General features: G+C 40.8%; 1 long non-coding RNA gene across 1 annotated transcript in view; it reads left to right on the top strand.

Annotated features, from left to right (window-relative positions):
- Positions 1–715: 715 nt before the first annotated feature.
- Positions 716–18,288, top strand: part of LOC112585093 — a 117,983-nt gene continuing 100,410 nt past the window's right edge. The window contains exon 1 of the long non-coding RNA XR_006551162.2: positions 716–845. This is a non-coding gene — a long non-coding RNA (uncharacterized LOC112585093). The remainder of the gene's footprint in view (positions 846–18,288) is intronic.

The following is an 18,288-nucleotide window of genomic DNA, read 5'->3' as shown; positions in this document are numbered from 1 at the left end:
TGTGGTAGTTTTTGCCATACATTCATATGAATCAGCCATGGGTGTACATGTGTTCCCCATCCTGATCCTCTCTCCCACCTCCCTCCCCATCCCATGCCTTGAGGTCATCCCACTGCACCAGCCCTGAGCACCCTGACTCATGATTTTACAGCCCAGATGGGTCCTAGGGGAACTTCCATCTGCTTCCTACCATGCTGGCTTCCTCTTGGGTTGTTTTCCCTGTGTGGTGTCAGTTACTTCCCAGAGCCTGCCTTCCTGTTCAGCCATGCTGAGAGGGTGGGACGAATTGGGAGAGCAGCACTGACATTGCCAGGCGCCTCTGTTCATGGGATTCTCCAGGCAAGAATACTGGAGTGGGTTGCCATTTCCTCCTCCAGGGAATCTTGCTGACGCAGGGATCAAACCTGCGTCTCCTGCATTGGCAGGCGGATTCTATACCACTGTGCCACTTAGGAAACCCCATATATATTTTATGGTTGATTTGTGTTGTTGTATGGCAGAAACCAACACAACATTGTAAAGCAATTATCCTCCAATTAAAAAAGAACAAAGCAAATTAACAAAACTATCACAAATACAAGAGTATATGTATTTAAGAATATATTTTTTAAAAAGTTTTTGAGGCCTCAATGATGTTCAATCACATATTTAATCCAGATGGTCTCAATAACACTTAACCCTCCCAAGGCTGCATCCTTGAAAATGGTTCCAGCTGTGGGATCCAAGGATCAGAGAAGGGGGTGAGAAGGTTCAGATTGTCTGGATCTAGCTCCTGGATCAGATGATGGCCCTGTCCTCTCCGTGACCTCCTCCAACACCGCTGGCTTCACCTTTCCTGAAGAGAGGTATGGAGGCTTCCCGAATGCTTGGCTGCTCTGCTGCTAAGTTGCTTCAGTCGTGTCTGACTCTGCGAGACCCCAGAGACGGCAGCCCACCAGGGTCCCCCGTCCCTGGGATTCTCCAGGCAAGAACACTGGAGTGGGTTGCCATTTCCTTCTCCAATGCATGAAAGTGAAAACGGAAAGTGAAGTCGCTCAGTCGTGTCTGACTCCTAGTGACCCCATGGACTGTAGCCTACCAGGCTCCTCCGTCCATGGGATTTTCCAGGCAAGAGTGCTGGAACGGGGTGCCATTGCCTTCTCTGGCTTGGCTGCTCTAGTAACTTCTAAAATATTATCTTGTGTTCATTTTAGAATCTTATGGAGGTGCTTGGGTTCTAAATCAAAACAAGCAGTATTTAACATGTTTTTTCCTTAGGTAAATTCAAAATACTTGAATGTAAGTATACTGGGTTTAAACATCATGTTTTAAGTTTATTGTTGTTTAGTTGCTAAGCCCTGTCTGACTCTTTGCAAACTACGGACTGTAGTGTTCTCCAGGCAAGAATCCTGGAGTGGGTTGCCATTTCCTTCTCCAGGGAGCTTCTTGACTCAGGGATCTAACCCGAGTATTCTGCATCGTCAAGCAGATTCTTTACCACTGAGCCATCTCAACAGCAACATACTGACTTTAAACATCACGTTTTAAGTTAGAAGAGCATTAAGCTTTTCCAAGAGTCTGTTGGAACCCAGAGTTAACAGAGATACAATATTTAAATTTAAAAAGAATTGCATATGAAGCAAGAAAGCAGGGAATGGAGACCACAGATCTCAAGAGTAAATAAATCAGCAGTTGGTTTTAGGGGTAAAACAACTGGCATGTACTGTGTCTAGGACTTAATTCACTTGAATGACTTATGCTTGGACAATATCATAATTGAGAAAATGAAGATCTTTGGTTGGTGGCTTACTGGAAAAGTCTTCCTGGCCAGAATCAGGTGCTGGCATCAGCTTCCAAATGTGCTTATAATTAGAGCTCATTTTCCCTGACTTGCCTGTTGTTTTTTTTTTTCCTGCTTGTAACGCGATTAGACTGCCTCATTGTTCTTTTCACCTGTGTGTGTTTCATTTTTTTTGTTTTAAATTTCAGTGCTTTAAAGATACTGGGGAAATCGGTTTCTTCTCAAGTCAGAATTCTCTCTCCGAGTGGGAGGAAGAGGCGGGGGTCACCATGGGTATTCCCTGCTTTGCGGATTTTTGAGAGAAGACACCTGCTTCAGCTGACAGGCTGAAAACAAGCTGAACAGCTGAAGCTTTTTCTTTTGATCGCTCCCATTAGGTAGTATTTTCCCACCTCACGGTTTGCTGAGCATTGATTTCCACTCAAGATAGAAGCTACCTGAGCGTGTCACTCTTTCCCTCTATTTGTCAACTTTTACTTTTTGTTTAGTCAGGCAACCCCACAGGGGTGGAATCTTATTCATTGTTCCAAGCAGTGCAACGTCAGAAAACCTGAGTGTGTTTGCAGAGTCCTTGGTGAATAAAGTAACTGTGTCTCGGGCTTCTTAGCTGCAGGTCTGATGGCTGTTTTCCATGTTAGTTTTGTAGGTTGGGCTGTGTCCTCTTGATGAGGTTGGAGGATGAGGTACAGGGGAGAAGAGATAAGAGCACTGCTTTTTTTTCTGCTAACCTAGGCTTTAAAAAAAAAAAAGCTGCAGAATACTTGAGAGTGTAACCTGGCTTTGAAGTAAGTTCATGCCTCTCCCCACATGCACACTCATTGATTTAGCAGCTGGGACTGGCTGATTGGGATAACTTCTTCATGTAAATTTGCTCTTTGTTGCTTCCTCTCCTGAAGTTTCAACCAGCAACAGTTGAGGCTGCATTTTCCTACCAGACAAGCTTCATTCTGTAGTCAAGAGTATTTAAATACTTTTCTCTTCGGGCTGAAGGATAAAATGGAATAATCAGAAAAAGACAAATCGGTTTCACGGAGTAGAGAACTATGTTTCTTTTACACTTGACACCCAAGCCCTGAAGGCTAATATGATAGAATAAAATAGCTTTATGTAATTGAAAAACTAAATTCATTCTGAAAAAGCTTAATAGCTTTTAAGAGAAATTGGTTTACATAGTTCATGTGTTCCTCCATTTTCAGTCCAGCAACCAGAGTGATAGTTAAAAAAAATAAATCACCCTTTTCACCTGTATTGGGCTTTCCTGAAGATCCAGTGGTAAAGAATTCACCTGGCAATGCAGGAGATGCAGGTTCGATCCCTGAGTTGGGACGATTCCCTGGAGAAGGAAATGGCAACCCACTCCAGTATTCTTGCCTGGGAAATCCCTTGGAGAGAGTGTTGCAGAAACCAGTACTTGAGAAACCAAGCACCACACTTGGAGAACTGGAGAACTCAGGTTTATTACACTGGCGGGCCCAGAGGAGTTAACACGCCAATCTGTGAGCCCTGAACAAAGGGGTTACAGAGTTTTTATACATGGACAGGCATGATTAAGCGGGTTTGCAGGAGATGGGTGATTGCAAGGAGCAGGACAAGGGTGAGTGAGATAAGCTCCAGTTCATAGTATCATGAGTCCCCACTTTCTGAGACTGCATGACATAGGTGATCCAGACTTTGTAAGAAACAAGCTGAGTTACAGAGGCAGAATGAGCAGGAGGTTATGTAACATTTTAACTTTTCCTTTTCAAGAGGAGACTGGCAGGCTACAGTCCATGGGGTGGCAAGAATCGGACATGACTCAGCAATGTTCACCTGTATTAAATCCTTCAATAACTTCCCAGTACTCTGAAATTTAAAATCCAAACTCTTGTTCGTGGCCTTCCTAACCAATATCTTCTGGTGCCTGCCTACTCCCCAGCCTCATCTCATGCTAGCTTCCCTGATGTCTACTAAGTGCCAGCCACACTGGCCCCTTCGGTTGCTGCAACCACCACCCTCTCTTGCCTCCGGGCTTTTGCACACACCATTTCTTCTACTTGAAATGCTGCTCTGTGGCTCTTTACAAGGCTATTTCTTTTCATCCTTTGGCTCTTTAGGCTATCCTGTCAGAAAGGCCTTCCACAACCACGCTAGTGAGGTTCCTCTATTATTTTCTATTACTGCATTCTGTTCGTGTAATTATCAATTTGTTTATTTTCTTGGGCAGTATCAGTCTTTCCCTGTTGTACCACAAAGGCTTTCTTTCAACACAATCCCTATGAGATTCGTTCAAGTTGCTGTAGATATCAGTTTACTGCTTTTATTGCTGACTAACATTCCATTGTATGAATACCCTAAAAGTTGATTCTCCATTGTCTTGTTGATGGCACTTGGGTGGTTCCCAGGTTTTGGAATAAGGCTGGTATGAACATTCTTGTCCAAGTATTTTTATGCTCATATGTGTTTGTTTCTCTTGGACAAGCACCTAGAAGTGGAATTACTGAGTCATAGGGTAGATGTATATTTAAACTTCTAAAAAATGACCAGTACGTTGTGCACATTTGTTTTATTGAATTAAAATATGCCTGATTTCTATTTCAGGGCCTGACAATGCAGTAGCTATTTACTATCTCTTTGCTGAAGGATTTAATGTTCTTCTCAGTGTTCTGAATGCCTGAGAGGCATCTGTCAGTTATTTAAGGATGGCATTTTTATAGAAAATTACAACTCTAAGGCACAACTGAAATCATTGTGATAGACTTTAAGGATACTATACAAGGACAATTTTGAAATTAAGCTTCAGCCTTAGTATTTTGATTTGTTTTGCCTTTTTTCCTCTTTTTTTTTTTTTTTTTTTTTTTTTACAATTGACCACTACTCCATAAGTAGAAAACCATTCCTGCCCTTTGCTTCCATATGTCAAGCTCTACTGTGGGTTATGGTTATGGGTTTTACTCTGAAGAGGTCAAGAGTACTCTCTAAGGAGAGCTCAGTCATGTGGGGAAACTGATGGCTAAAGTTAATGTCTAGGGTCTTCAGAGGGTCGAGGGCAGAACTGAAGTTATAGTGCTCAGCGTGGTTTTGGTGGCCTTGGCTTGCAGTGGCTTGAAGCAGGGATTTGGTTCCTGGCCAGGGTTCAAGGTCAGGTCATGGCAGTGTGAGCACCTGGTCCTAACCACTAGGCCAGTGGTCAGTGGCAAGGCCTTGGCCCTTCAGCTTTGCAGAAAAGAATTCCCACAAAGACAGAAAGTAATGAAATAAGTAAACTGTTTATTAGGAGGAAAAATAGTACAGTATGTGTGGCTAGATACACGAGCAAACTTGGGGTCATGGCCTCATGGCAGTTTAAATCACTTTTATGGGGTATTTTCTCCAGATTTTCTTTGGCCAGTTGTCTTGCTTTGCTTGGTTCTGAGTCCGTATTTGGTTTATCTCAGGGTCCTCCCATGTGTGTGTGTGTGCACATCTCTCAGCCAAGATGGGTTCTGGCAAAGAGGCCTATGGGTAGACTAAGCATCACTTCCTTTCTGACCTCCAAAGAGCTTTCTAGCCTAGAAGGTTTCCTTGACTCTGAGAATTATACAGTCTCTTATCTTTTATCTGCGCTTTCTTGTCTTGCTGTGTATGTTTTGGAATTTCTGTCCACAGGGAGTGCTTTCCTGGGGGGACCCATCTACCTCCCGTCTGGAGCTGTCTTTATTCTTTACCAGGAACTCACTAAGAAAACTCATTACTTCCTCTCAATTCAGTGAGTCAGGCCAAAGTCGACATTTAGTGGGTGGAGACAATGGGTGCCTAATTTAGAGTGAAGTCTCAAGGAGTCTCATTCCTAATTTGAAATGACCCACATGGGTTCATACTTGTCTCAGAACCTTTATTTCTTTGATATATATATTTTTTTCCTGGAAGCTTGTAAATTCCTGGGGGTGTTCCATGAATAGGTGAGTGAACCTGGGCTGTGGGGAGGATGGGAGTGAGGCTGGGAGAAGGAGAAATAATGTAGTGGGTGGATGGCAATTACATTGATTTAAAAAATCAGATGCTGGTTTCCTGTGTAACTCTGTATAAGGCAAAGTCCTTCTGCAGTTCATGAATATTTGCATAACAGCTCATTAAAGTGGGAGAACTGAATCACTGGAATGTCTTGGGGGCAGTTTATTTCTATCAAGACTGGTGGAATTTTTCTGTGGTGGGCATGGCCTGCTGAGGCCGTGTAACATAACAACTTATATCATCCCATGCAGAAGCTCCTTTATTTCTGGCAGATGATTAGGGGTTGCAGAGCTCGTGAGCACTGACTCAGAAAGTGTCTAGAAAGTAAATGGGGGAAGTAAATACCATATTAAAAAATATATATTTCTTTTCCCCAGGATAGGAAAGAACTCAGAAAATATCTAGATGGAAGGACTTAAAATATTTCTTCAAAACTGTTAAGAAAAACTTGTTCATCTTTCTCACTTTTCCTACTTCAAAAAATGTTTTATGTCAAGTTATAATTAAAGTTTTAACAACTCTAAGTTGTTAAAAGTTACAGCATTTGTTGTTGTTCAGTTGCCAAGTCGTGTCCTACTCTCTGCGACCCCATGGACTGCAGCATGCCAGGCTTCCCTGTCCATCACCAACTCCCGGAGCTTGCTCAAACTCATGTCTATTGAGTCAGTGATGCCATCGAATCATCTCATCTTCTGTTGTCCGCTTCTGCCTTCAGTCTTTCCCAGCATCAGGATCTTTTCCAAGTTATAGCATAGGCCAGCTAAAATGGTTTAACAAACTATTTTAAGGGAAGACAGACAATTTTACATCAAAACTGATATGATATTGTCGGAAAATCAGGTACTAGATTTAGCTCTGATCTTAGTAGCCTTAGGAAAACAATAACTAAAGAAACAGACATGGTCCTTGTTATTTTATAAAGGGAATCATAAAAATCCATTTAGAGGTTTTTTTTTTTTTTTTTTGTATTGAATTCCCAAGAGAAATTAACTTAGTCTTATAAAGGCTAATAAAGAAATGGACATGTCTGCAGAAATACGCTATGAGTAATTTTCTCTCACATTCATGATCCTTCAAAATTCAAAGGCATAATATTATGCCTTTGATTTATACAAACTTAAGGAGTTTGTATGGAGTCCTAAGCCAATATGTCTTATTTAAACATTATTTGACACAGAATTAGAATACTGAGAATTTATTGCTGGAGTTCTTTAACTTTCTTACACTATGGACCTCTTTTTAAAACACCATTTTATAGATATGGAACAAAGAACACAGAATTACAATGAAATCAGTTGTATTGAAGTATGGATATTGATATATTTGAAAATTTGTGATATATTAATATGTTAACATATTAAGATATCAGCATGTCTGCAAAGTATTGTAGGTTAACATAGGGATAAATGTAAACACTGTTTTAATGTTTGTACAACTGTTAATGTGTCAAGGAAGATATCAGTGATCTCTGATAGCTACAGATATGGCTGATATTACTGTGATTTATTTCCTACAATCATAAAAGAAGATGTGTTAAATACCAGTTCAAAGTTAATGAAAAATCAAGATGCGTTTTTGTTTTCCCCATTCAGATTCAGGAATTCCTCTCTATTCTATCAATGGGCTCCTTGGGATCTATGAATATGGTGTTAATGACCAATGATTTAGAGCTGAGGTCCCTAACCTTGAAGCTGTGGACAGGTATTTCCTGTCAAATCAGCAGTGGCATTAGGTTAGAAATAAAGTGCATAATAAATGTAATGCATTCAAATCATCCTGAAACCATCCCCCTCTATGCATGGAAAAATGGTCATCCGTAAAACCAGTACCTGGTGTCAAGAAAGGTTGGGAATTGCTGATTTAGAGGAATTGAAGATGACAGAGGATGAGATGACTGAATGGCATCACTGACTCGATGGACGTGAGTCTGAGTGAACTCCGGGAGTTGGTGATGGACAGGGAGGCCTGGCGTGCTGCGATTCATGGGGTCGCAAAGAGTCGGACACGACTGAGCGACTGAAATGAACTGAACTGAACTGAAAGTAACTCATCTTCATTTGTTTTGGTCAGGAGCTTAATGAGTTGATCCAAGATTGCTTGAGTGAATTAAGGAAAGATGTTCTTTATAAATAAAGGGAGATCCATCAGCTTTAGATTATGAGAAACAAAGTTGATGTTATGAAAACATTTCTTAGTCTTCTATTTGATTTCTTTATTTTTAATTATTTCTTGAACAATCCTTTAACAATAATGAAAACTATTTAATTTTCTTATGCCCTGGCAAAAAAAATATGGATGTTAAGAATAAGTGAAAGAATGAGTGAATAAATCTTTTTCTTGATATTTTTATTCTCAAGCTTCAGTTCTTTCAGTAAATCTTTCTCCAAGCTGCTAACAAGTAATAAATGTGTTAGATGGAATTTCGTTTCACCTCTCAATTTATTGGCTTGTGGATATTAGAAAGCTTTTAGCCAAAGAAAAAGAAAGGAGAGATCATGGAACTGAAAGATAAGAAAATTGTATCAGTACCAGACTTCAGGAAATTGTTGAATTTAAGAAGGACACCAACAAATGCCAGTCTGGTGCTCAGAAAGTCAAGAGGAGTGAGGCCTTCCCTTCTGCTTATCCTTTCTTCTTCTCTTCTGCTTTTCCGTGATTCACAGCTGAGAATGCAAAGACAGAGCAGAAGGAAACCAAGGGGAAAGCAGAAAGGGTGGTGAGAAGGAGGAGTGGGAGGACATAAAGGAAAGTAATCTCTATTTGTGCCAAATGTTTCACTAACAAGCCATCATTCATGGACCAGTTGGAGCTCTGTAGTGTATACCTATTGAGTGGTGGGGTTTCTAGAATGGGATATCTTAAAGTGTGGACCAAGGACCGACCGACCACCTGTAGTTGTTTGTTTCAAGTACAGTCTTCTAGGCCTGCCTCACAGCCTGCTCAGTCAAATATCCCTGTGTGTTTTCACTAGCTTTCCGAGTGGTTCCAGAGCCCTTAAAGTTGGAGAACTACTGATTATGATGAGAGAGCAAAATTTGCTTGACTCTTGCTAAGGCAAAGTAAATCTAATTCTATCCCCCTCCGCCCCCTTCCCCAACTTGTTAGGCAGAAAAGAAAATATGCTTTTTCACTCACAGGTACACTTACTGCACTGGAATTCAGAAATTTTGACATTTGGCCAAGCAACAGCTGTTTTCTTCCTTTCAGGCAATTATTAGCAAGGAAGTATGATAGGCAGCACTCTCAAGTTAATTTGCAGAAACCTCATGCCCTTCTCTTTAGCAAATAAAATAGAGAAGGGGTAGAAGCAAGTTCTCCTGCTGGTCCTGAGTATGGAAGTGTGTTGGATGGGGGGTAGATTTTTACCCATGAGTATATGCTGATCATTCTTAGATGACAGGAGGTAGATGTAGAATCTATATATTCAAATACATTTATATTATCCAGAGAAAAAGAACTATAAAAGCAATTCCCAAATAAGTTATATTGACTTTCAAAAGCAAGTTCTCTATGATATCACTTTTTTCTGTGAGCAAAAATTACTTTGGCCATTGTAAAAATCCATTTTTTCCATCTTATGAGGACATACTGTAAAGCTGGAGTTAGGCAGTCCAAAGCAGTCTCACTTACCTAGATATTTTCTAGTGCAGTTTTTCATACTATTTTTTAGTTCATGATACTTCCATTAATTCCCAGGTCACACCAAATTACACATGAAGATCCTTCCCTATTCAGTTGTCTCTCTAGTCATATTCTATACACCATGATCAGAAATGAAACTTCCTTAAATATAAATATGAAAGTAAAACATAATAGATATGACTCTACTTGAACATACAATGAAATTCATGGGCTAGAAGTAAACTATAAACCTCCCCCTAGAAATAAATGAAATAAAAAATTTAAAAACACAATGGTAGACTTTGAAACTTTTATTTTTGAAGTGAAAATAATGATGACTTTAGAGTTCCTCTTTGGTCTTCCTTTTACCTACAAAGTGAGCATTTAAAAACACACAGGGCTGAATTTTTCCACCACCATTCAGGTTATCTTTTAGACACACGGTATGAATTTGTCACATGAAGATCATTTCATTTGACATTTCAACAATTTAAAAACTCCCAATGGAGCATTTAACTCAGACATTGTTTTCTTGGGACCATTGGGATTTAAGGGGATGAGGCCTAAGTAGCCTAAGTCCTGGAGAAATCATCTGTTTCGGAATGATACTGTCTTTCTGTCAATCATCTGAATGGTTTGCTTTCATGTTTTTACAGGTTGGACTCTTTGTCCTAAGAATTAGTCAATTTCACGTTATCCTATAAATTTTTGTCATTTGGGGGACTTAATGTTATAGCATCACTTCAAAGTATAGCGTCTTGAAGTGTGACTTAGTGATTTAACATTTGTAAACTGGCTGGAAGAGACTTTGAGAAGCCTACTGACACCCATCCTCTTACACAGACTTTCGCCTCAATAATGCAGCATAGATGGTATGGGTTCATATTTTAATAAATCCTAGAAGTTGCTAATATCACTCCTAGTTGCTGTTTTTATTTCATGATGCCCAAGGTTTCTTTGATTAATTCCTTCATTTATCAATTGCCTAATAGGAGAAACTTCTAACCATGCAAAGCTGACAAGAGTCTGTCTTAACTGGCTGTTGACTGGCTCCCCCTTTTTTCTTACAGTCATCGTAGACTGCCATTTCTGCTCTGCTGATCTGGATTTGGTTGGTCTAGAATTGAAAGCTTACTAAGGACAGCTGGATTTTAGTTCAGTGGATGATAACATTTAGATATTTTACCCTTTTTAGGGAGAAGGCTGTAGAGGGAAGTTAGAAAGAGCACTTGTATATTGCTGACCTAAATGTGGTCCCAGGGACTGCTCTGTTGACCAGAACAAGGGAAGTGATCTTCTCCTTTCTGCACTACATTGTTCTTGGAGCTTACGTTTATTTCAGTAAGTCCCCTGTAGGAGTGTCCTGGACAAACTGGCACGTCCAATGTAAAATGATCAGGACACATGAGATTTGGAACCCTTATTAGAGAGTTTAAAAAAACTAGGGTGTATGTCCTGGAGGAGAGTAGAGTAATAGACATCATAGGCATCTTCAAGTAACTAAAGGACTGTGATGTAAGAAGGTTTAATTTTGCTCCTTATGTGACTCCAGAAAAAAAACTAAGGCCCATGGGGCCTTGCTGTGGGTGGGGAGGTGGGGAGGAGTTGCAAGGAGTCAGATTTCTCTTCAGTGTAAGGAAGAGGTTTTGTGTGTTTTTTTTTTTTTTTAAGATTTATTTATTTTTGGCTGTGCTGGATCTTCATTGCTTTGCATGGGCTTTCTCTAATTGCGACCGGGGGTCTACTCTTCGTTGGGGTGTGAGGGCTTCTCATTGTGGTGGCATCCTTTGTCACTGAGCACAGGCTCTAGGGCACACAAGCTTCAGCAGTTACAGCACACAGGCTCAGTAGTTGTGGTTCACGGGCTCTAAGAGCACAGGCTCAGTAGCCGTGGCACATGGGCTTAGTTGCCCCACAGCATGTGGAATCTTCCCAGATCAGGGACCAAATCTGTGTCCCCTGCATTGGCAGGCAGATTCTTATCCACTGTACCACCAGGAAAGTCCAAGGAAGAATTTTTTTTTAACCAATTCTCCATATACAGAACATTTTGCTTTGAGGTATAGTAAGCTCTCAACACTGAGGGTATACAAGCACAGACAGGACAGCAATTAAGTTATATTATAGAATAGACTTCAACAGGGAAGGTTTGATCAGTTGACCTTAAGTTCTCTTCCAAACCTTCAGATATTTTAGGCATGTAACTTTAACTTCTGGGTCTTCATTTCTTTAACTTGAAAATAAGGGTTTTGTACTAAGTGACTTTCAAAGTTGCTCATAGCATTGACACTGATTCTGAGAAGGAGTCTACACTTATCTTGCTCTTCTACTTGAGGTCTGTGTCCATGAACCACAGCTCATCTAGGGGCTTAGGGGCTCAGCAGTGACCTCTCCTTATGGACTCTTCTTTGTGTCTCCAGTGAGACACCTGGCCAGTGGGTCTAAAATGTAATCCAGTTGCTCCTTCAGCAGAGTAGGGCTCTGGAAAGAGGTGGAATCAGAGCAGTCCTGATGGTCATATGGCAGACATGTTCTCAATCCAGTGTTTGTCATGAAAGTAACAAAGTCAACTGACTTGTCCATAATTCAACAGTTGAACTTAGTAGACTGTAATAACTATTCTTACAGAGTATCACTCAGTAGGAAAACTATGGTTTTTCCAGTAGTCATGTATGGATGTGAAAGTTGATGCTTTTAAACTGTGGTGCTGGAGAAGACTTGAGAGTCCCTTGGACAGTAAGGAGATCAAACCAGTCAATTTTAAAGGAAATCAACTCTGAATATTCATTGGAAGGACTGATGTTGAAGCTGAAGCTCCAATACTTTGGCCACATGATGCAAAGAGTCAACTCACTGGGAAAGACCCTGGTGATGGGAAAGGTTGAGGGCAGGAGGAGAAGGGGGCAACAGAGGTTGAGATGGGGGGATAGCATCATTGACTTGAAGGACGAGTTTGAGCAAGCTCTGGGAGATAGTGAAGGACAAGGAAGCATGGCATGCTGCAGTCCATGGGGCTGCAAAGAGTCAGACACCAGTTAGTGATTGAACAACAAGCGAGGGTTCGGTTACTAATCTGTAGACTTTTGGATTTGCTCTTTAGAGACATATGAAAACCCCTAAGAGGTATTATTTCTCTCCCTCCTGGAGAAGCTGTGTTGGTGTCATCAAGAGCCTTATCTTGCATCTTCCTCCACTCATGCCTCTGCAGGGTTTCCTATCCTCGCCCCCTCTTCTCTCTCCCTGTGACTGGCTGTCATGTGGGTGGAAAAGTGCAGAGACTCATCTTGTTTTGCCACTCTCTGGGGAGACCGATCTAAAGTACAAACAGAAAACTGAATATCATGATCGAAAAAAATTGCTGAAATTATTTTGAACAGTCAATAAGAAAACCATGCAGCAAAACCCACATCAAAAGCTCAGTTGTTGGGGTATACCTTTCAAATTCTATTAACTGCGGAGGCCATGTAACAGGGAGGGAGCTATAGAGGTGGAGATGTTTAAAGAAAGAAAATGTCAGATTGATAGTGAAAAAAAAAATTGAATAACAAGTTTGAAAAAGTGAGACAGAATATTTCCACCACAGAGAATAAAGAGTTTAGCTTCCAAGAGGTGTATGTGACCCCTTACGTTGTTTTACTTTGTGAGAAGATACTTGCAAAGTCTTTCTGGTGGATCCCACTGGAAGGTGTTTTGATGAACTTCCCTGCCGTAGGCTTTTCTTGTTTTGTACTGTCACAAAGGGTAATTTTATAGGTTTGGTTAAGTGGACAGAAAACAATTTGAGCATAGTTGGGGGTAGGGACATTTGGGAATCTTTTCTAAGTAGAATGAGAGTGGAGACAGGAGTTCTAAACTGGTATCATGCAGGTGTTTCAATAATGCTCTGGGTTTGTTTGTGATCACCCTCTTAGCCTCTTGGGAAGTTTGCTATGAGCCATATGTTTACATGGCCACTGTCACAACGTTGCCTTTGGCTCTGCTTTGCCTGGCAATGTCAATGACTAGACAAATACTCTGTTTTATCACCAGAGACCCAGAAAGGACTGGGTCTAAGCATAGGAAACAATCAGAAATCCATAGTGAAGATGCATAATTGATTCCTGGGCTCGAAGTCATTCTAATAGTTCACTTTTGAAATCAAATAGAATAATCTTATTTGCATCTGGGAGTTCACATCATCAATCTAGTAACATCTTAGTCCAGTGAATATGTGATCAGAAGAGGCTCTTTAAGAGTTCCATAGAAAATGTGAATATAAAAGAGAAGGGCTAAACAGCAGCTCCTAGCTAAAGCCAAAGGGAAGGAGGCATTTCCCTTCTTTGGGATGTTGGCATGTGAAAGTTGTAATTTGTAATCAACAGCTAAGGCTTGGGGGCCATGCCATGCCTGCATGCTTAGTTGTGTTTGACCCTTTGTGACCCTTTGGGCTGCAGCCCACCAAAATCCTCTGTCCATGGGGTTTTCCAGGCAAGAATCCTGGAGTGGGTAGCTATTTCCTTCTCCAGGGGATCTTCCCGGCCCAGGGATTGAACCCATGTCTCTTGTGTTGCAGGAGGATTCTTTACCTGCTGAGCCATTGGGGAACTCCCTGCATGCCCCCCCCCATCCGCCCCCACCCCCCAGGGCTGGGGGCCAGAAAGCTCAAAATTTTCTTACAAATGGTATAATATTGGGCAATATTTTTAAGTCCTCATTTTCTTTTTCTTAAAACAGGGATAAATGCTAGTGCTTATATGAATCAGTTAAGATGCCTTTGATTTTGAATAGTAGAAAACTCAAGATAGTTTAAGGGAAATAAAGTTTTGAAGTAGGCCTAGCTTCAGGTGTGGTTTGATCCAGCTACTCACAATTTCATTGGGCCTCTAGCTGGATTTATTTACAAGTCTCTTGCTGTGTCTTCCTTCTTGCATCAGTTATGCCCTCAGACTTTCCCACTTCAGGGAAGCAACAATGGTCATGGCAGTTTTAGACCTTACACCCTCATATCCCACTATCTAAAAGAAGAGAGTTCTCTTTTGGTAATTCCCATGGAAGGAGGAAGAAACTTCTTTCCAAGAAGCCCTCAGCAAATGTCTCCTATGTCTCAAAGGCCAGAATTAGCTCATGAGTACACTCTGAACAATCACTGGGCAAAAGGGGTGGGATGATAGACATAAGGGTAACTTCCAGAGCTGAGGGTGGTATCAAACCCACATTAACCACCACGTGAAGACTCTAGGAGAGGCAATTTCTCAAAGAAAAATGTGAATCTTGTTCCAGGAAAAGGGGGAGAAAAATGATGCCAGAAGGCAACCAACAGCAGTTCCCTAGATGGTGGTTGTAAATGTGTTAGCAGGGTTCCTGACCGTGCAAAGGAATAGATAAACATAATAATCACGTTTATATTTATAATTTCCTTTTCCTCCTTCTCCAAGGAAATCTTACATAAATTTAGTAACGATTCAGGAACCCTATCTCCCAGTTTTATGGTTTAAAGAGAAGAGGCTTTGAAGTTAGATCAGGATTTGAATTCCAGCTCTGCTAGTGCTACGATTGTGGGCAACTTCATTCTTTGAGCCTCAACCTCCTTCACTGAACAAGGGAAGGAGTGGTAAATAATATCTGCTTTTCAAGCTTGACTTACACAAGTGTGATAGAGTTGGAGTGAGACCCAAGTTAAAGTTTGTACAGTGGTAGAATCAATAGAACAGTGACTTGTATTTAGAAATGTATATTGGTGATTTCATCTGCTCTCATTTTTAATGTCTGTCATTTGCCTGGTGACTGCATATGTGATATTTCTCCTTCAGGGATACTGAGACATTGAATTGAGAGCTTTAAAAGTTTAAATTAGGAGGATGTGTGGGGATATATCATAATGTGAAATCAGAGGACACATATTTCCTCCTCCCCTACCAGACGGATTCTCTCATATATGGCTCTTATAAACAATTAGGAAATATTGAACTAATTTTGTTTGTATCCATTCATCCTTTTCTTGTTTCTTTTCATTTTGTTTCCGCCCCTGCATGCATGTTTGGCTTGCTGGTACTGCCTCATGGCAGCTGTAGTTACTGCTGAAGCTTGATAGTGGCATTAGTCTCTTAAAAAAATTTTAAGCCGTTTTATTGAGATATGATATTAAAAACTGTACACATTTAATGTATGTAATCTGAATCTGGAGAAAAGTGTGTGTGTATGTGTATTTGTACCTAGTTTTACTGAGCTCTTCAGAATTCTGGCTCTGGTGTTGAGCTAGTACATAGCAGGATTATGTCCAAGTGATTAGCAACATGAAAATAGTCTCAACTGAGGTTTTTCGAAGTTGCTCTGTGCATTTGTCACTAGAGAGGGAAAGTTCATCCGGCCACAGCCTGAGCGAGGACAGTGAGAGCCTGCACCTGGCCTCCCCAGGCCCCTTTCTGTGAGATCCTGTGGTTGTACTGTTGATCCTGTGCTACTACTGTGTCTTTCGCCTGCTTACTACTGCTAAGTCACTTCAGTCGTGTCCGACTCGGCGCGACCCCATAGACGGCAGCCCACCAGGCTCTGCTGTCCCTGGGATTCTCCAGGCAAGAACACTGGAGTGGGTTGCCATTCCTTCTCCAGTGCATGAAAGTGAAAAGTAAAAGTGAAGTCGCTCAGTCATGTCTGACTCTTCGCGACGCCATGGTCTGAAGCCTACCAGGCTCCTCTGTCTGTGGGATTTTCCAGGCAAGAGTACTGCTTAAGCTTTGTCATTTGGATCCTGTGAATTTTCTTTAACGATCCAACTCTGTTTAACTGCCGCTGATAGGGAAGGAGTAACTCATTGTTGGCTTCCCTGGTGGCTCAGATAGTAAAGCGTCTGCCTGCAATGCGGGAGACCCAGATTCAATCCCTGGGTCGGGAAGATCCCCTGGAGAAGGAAATGGCAACCCACTCCAGTATTCTTGCCTGGAAAATTTCATGGATGGAGGAGCCTGGTGGGCTGGGGTCGCAAAGAGTCAGACACGACTGAGCGACTAACACTGCTACTGCTTGCTGCAGGGACACTTGTTACTAGCTTTGCAACTTGGGTGATTTATCCACTCTCTCTAGCTGAGGGTTTTAGGCAGTAAAATCAAGAAAGTAGTATTATCTACTATATCCCTCTAACATACTTCTTCTAAGATTCAAATGAGATATGTGTGAAAGACTGTGATTAAGTTTAAAGCATTATATAAATATTTATTATCTCAATTATTATTAAAAAGTACTGCTAGTAGTTCTTAGTGTATTTAATCTTAGTGATAGTTGTAATACTCTGAAGGGATTGTAGAATAACTAGCCAAGGTAAGAGGATAGAGACAGCTAGCATTAAGGGGAAGGTCAAGAAAAGGCACCGTTTGAAAAAGCAAATGATGAAAGTCAACTGATAAGTGGTACCCTTTGCAAAGCCATTTGTCAAAGCCTGCTCTGAGGAATAATTTCTGTGTAGCTGATGTGAATTTAGGAAATATACAGGTACAAATAAGATAAGTTAAATGAAACTCATTTTTACTAATTAAAATGTACATTGTAGTGACAATCTATATTAAGGTAGTAAGCATTTTTCTGTTTTGCTGTCATGATTCCTGGTGACAGATATCAGTTGTGAGTATCAAATGTTAGAGCTTTAAGGGACTGTAAAGGACATTTGATCCATTGCCTTCCTTTACTGTAAAGATGTTTTAAAGATGAGGAAAACTGAGATCCAGACAGGGGGTGAGACTTTTCTGAGATCAGATGCAAGTTATTAACAGAGTTAGGAGTAACACCCAGTTCTGATTCTCTACTCCATGTTCTTTCAGATACATGGTTCCATAGGTTTGATTAAAGACCCTTGCAGTTCAGGGATGAAGAATACACAGAAGGTCTCTGCCAGTAAGGATTTTATAGTCTAATGCAGGAAACAGGAAAGAAACCAATTATACTAAATGAGATGAGAGAGATCATAAACATATAAGCAATATATCAATACATTTTTGGGAAAACATTTAGAGACAATTTATTCTCTATAGAAAAACTTCATATATATATATATATATATATATATATATATATACATATACATACACACATATACATACAGCAATGATCATTTTCAGAGCTCTAAAATAACAGGCAAATTTCCTAGGAATCCTCCTGGTATGGTGGCCCAACATCCCTTGGGTAACAAATATAAAGAGACGGTGGTGCTTGGGGCATCAAAATGGAAATCTTTGACATATACACACTATTAATACTATATATAAAGTAGATAGCTAAGAAGAATCTGCTGTATAGCATAAGGAACTCTACTCAATACTCTGTAATAGCCTATAAGGCTTTCCTGGTGGCTCAGGGGTAAAGATTCCCCCTTCCAATGCAGGAGACATGGGTTCAATTCCTGGGCTGGGAAGATCCTCTGGAGAGGGAAATAGAAACCCATTCCAGTATTCTTGTATGGGAAATCCCAGGGCAGAGGAGCCTGGCAGGTTATCGTCCATGGGGTTGCAAAAGTTGGAAATGACTTAGTGACTGACCAACAATGGCCTATAGGAGAATCTTTTCAAAGGGCGGATATGTGTGTGTGTGTGTGTGTGTGTGTGTGTGTGTGTGTATATAAATAACTGATTGACTTTGCTGTACACCTGAAAACAACACAACATTGTAAATCAGCTATACTCTAATTAAACTTTATAAATAAAAGCTGTTTTTGAAATATACTTTAAAAAAAGATGGCAATCTTGAGAAACAGACTTGAGACAAAGGCTACGTTTGTCCATCTCTGTTGGGCATGTTGGAGCACTCCGCAGGACGGCAAGATCACCACCCTGAGGTTGTGTGGAAAGAAGGCACTTGCCTCGGGACACTGGTTATCTGTCGGTGATCACTGGTTTCCGGGATGGTACCGGGATGTTTCAATCCCCTCCAGCCTCAGACTCAGGAATTTATCC

Source organism: Bubalus bubalis, chromosome 5 (assembly GCF_019923935.1).
Source record: "Bubalus bubalis isolate 160015118507 breed Murrah chromosome 5, NDDB_SH_1, whole genome shotgun sequence".
In the NCBI taxonomy this organism is placed as follows: Eukaryota; Metazoa; Chordata; class Mammalia; order Artiodactyla; family Bovidae; genus Bubalus; species Bubalus bubalis.
Note: the sequence above shows the minus strand (reverse complement) of the source record. Positions and strands in the feature narration are given on the sequence as shown.